The following is a 3,081-nucleotide window of genomic DNA, read 5'->3' as shown; positions in this document are numbered from 1 at the left end:
TGCTTCCCTCCCCAGCCCAGCTCAGCCTCGTCATATCCCAGTTCAGGCCAGTCCAGTCATAGCCCAGCCCAGCCCAAGGCCCTGCCCCCTGCCCTCAGAGAGTCCCAGGACTTTCCCCCTAGCCTCAGGCATCAGCCTCATGCCCGGGGGCCTCATGGATGGCCCCACCTCTCACTGTGTCCAGGGCCATCCTGGGGAAGGCGCTGGAGGGAGAACAGAGTTATTGGTCTCGCCTCCCAGCCCCACTGTTTGCAGGCAGAACGCGAAGGGTTAAGGCATTCCTGGCTCAGGCTGGAGGAAATGAGGACAGGGGATTCTGATGACAGGCCATTGTCACAGGCAGCCGCCTCCCCTCGTGTGCCAAGAAAGGAGGCTCTTCGGGGACCCAACGCCTCAGATGACAGGTCAGTTTGGGAAACTTGAAACCAGGGGCTCAACATGTCCTCATCATCAGATTGCTATCGAGTGGTGCAGTTTTTAAAAATACGCTGCTTGTTTCTTTTTATGATGATAAAAATAACATGTTCATTGTGGGAAATTTGGAAAACACACAAAAGTACAAAGAAGAAAACTGGTAGAAGAAAATCCCCATGAACACACTGGTGTTAGAATGACTGCAAAGTGTTGTGTGTCCTGTTTTATCACAATATTCTATCGTGAGCATTTCTGATGTGATTAGTCTTTGAAAATATGATTTTTGGGACTTCCCTGGCGGTCCAGTGGTTGAGATTTCGCCTTCCAAGGCAGGGGGTGTGGGTTCGATTCCTGGTCGGGGAGCTAAGATCCCACATGCCTCGTGGCCAAAAAAAAAAAAAAAAAAAAAAAAAAACCAAAACATAAAAGGAGAAGCGATATTGTAACAAATTCAATAAAGACTTTAAAAAATGGTCCACATCAAAAAAATAAAAAGAAAATATGATTTTTAATTTCATCATAAAGGGAACATATCACACTTTAAGAAGGTGGAAGTGACACCCGATCACTCCTATTAATGGACGTGTGAGTTGTGTGCCGTTTTGGACTATGATAACTAGTACGGTGTCACCTCTGTGATTACTGCCCCAGAACAGATTTGGAGAGTGAGATCACCAAGGTTTACAGCTCGATGTGTGGACAAGAGGGTCGTCATCTTGGGTGACGGAGGCACTTTCTCCAGCAGGAGGCAAAACTGTCCCCTACACTTGGCCCGGTGCCTTCACGCTGTGAGGTCCTGCTCAACCAGACCCATCCATCCCCTCGGTCATACATTTTTTTCCCCAAATAGTTACCAACATTCTCTGTACTGTTATTAATAATTCCTTCTTTCCCCCACGGATTTGCTGCAGTGCCTTTTTCTCAAGGGCAAAGTTTTCTGTGTGAAATATCTCAGCTTTCTCTCTTCTGGTCTGTTGATCTGAGTGACCATGTTCTGGGGTCAGAACCACCTTGTTTGATGGACTATTGCTTTATAATTATGATGTCATCATATTTGAAATGTAAGCCCCTTCGTTACTCTTCTATTTAAAATCTTCTAGTCTGTTGTATTAGTTAGCTATTGCTGCATAACAAATGACCCCAAAGTCTAGTGTCTTAAAACAACGAACATTTATTATCTCACACAGTTTCATGGTTCTGGGACCACTTTAGTGGGTGGTTCTGCCTCAGGCTCTGTCCTTAGCTGGCTCCAAGGGGCTGGCCGGACTGCAGTTGCCTGAAGGCTGGCCTTGGGTGGGGGCCCACACGGACCTCCCCACAGGGCTGCTCCGAACATGGCGGCCAGCTTTCCCTGGAGATAAGACAGCAACAAAGATGGGAGTCTTTCATAACCTACTTGGAGGTGCTGTCTGTGGCTTCTGCCGTATTCTGAGGTACAATGTGGGAGGGACTCCAGCAGACGTGCTTCCAGGAGGTGGGCTTACTGGAGGCCTTCTTGGAGGCTGGCCTCCACAGCTGGCTTTGTTCATGGTTTGCTTCAAAAGAACTTTAGAGTCATTAAAAAAGAGTTTGACTTTGCCTAAATCTATGCATTGATATGTGAACAGCTTACACTATTCCCATATTTTTCCCATACAGCTTTTTCTTCATATTTGTCCTGCACATATTTATGAGCCGGGGAGAGAGACAGGGTTCCCTTTCTCCAGTATTTTCCCGACTCTTCTGGAAGCCCCTGGTTTTGCACCTTGTTTTGTGTCTGGTCACCTCACAGCCTCCAGATCCCTAGGTAGTGGCTCCGGGGTCCTCGGTGAGCTTTTGACAACTGGATGACAGGATTATAGGGACCAAACAGGCCTTACAGCTGCACGTGTGGCCTTGCCAGGGCCAGCCCTCGCCTACTGCAGGGGACACCTGCTTCCCACAGGAGAGTTGCTAGTGGGTCAGGGGTTCCCAGGTCGCTAAGCATCAGAATCACCTGGAATATCTTTAAAAAGAAACCCAGCTTTATCAGGCCCAGCCCAGGCCAAGGGACTCAGAATCCCTGGGGCTGCTCCCAGGACACCGTGTTCTTATAAGAAGGACCCCCAGGAAGCAGAGTGTCCGCAGAGGGCATTTGGGGAGTCCCCCGTGAGTGCCAAGCAGAGAAGTCCTCTCCTCCCTTCCAGGCCTCAAGCTTGGGTCTGAGCCTCCCGTCTCAACCCTTGCCTGCCACTCACCTTGACCCCAGGCCCTCCTGGAGCCCAGGATACTGTGGGCCGCTGCCAGCTGGCCTTGGTCCAGTCCCTTAGCTGGGAAAGTGAGGGCATGGAGGGACTTGCCCAAGGCCATAGTGAGTAGGCAGGGACACCTTAAGTTGGGCGTGCTGGCCCCCCGCTCAGTGCTCTCCTGAGCACCCTGGCCAGCAGGCGACCTCTGGGACTGTGCTGTGTCTGCCGCCCACCCCACTCCAGGCCTCCTCCGAACAACAGTGTCCTACAGGCGGCACACAGGGAGAGAGACATTGGAGTGCCCAGCACCTTCTGACCCCCGGCCCCCGGGGTTAACCCCACCCCCCTTGGACCTGCACCCCGCCAGCCTGGGCAGCGCAAGCGCCCTGTGGACCAGCCCTTGTCTAGCTCCAAAGGTTGAGGTTTGGGTCTAAGCGCCAGGGCCTCATGACGGCAGCCG

The sequence above is a fragment of the Balaenoptera musculus genome, chromosome 7 (genome assembly GCF_009873245.2).
Source record: "Balaenoptera musculus isolate JJ_BM4_2016_0621 chromosome 7, mBalMus1.pri.v3, whole genome shotgun sequence".
NCBI lineage: Eukaryota > Metazoa > Chordata > Mammalia > Artiodactyla > Balaenopteridae > Balaenoptera > Balaenoptera musculus.
The sequence above is the reverse complement of the archived record's forward strand: the minus strand, read 5'-3'. Positions refer to the sequence as shown.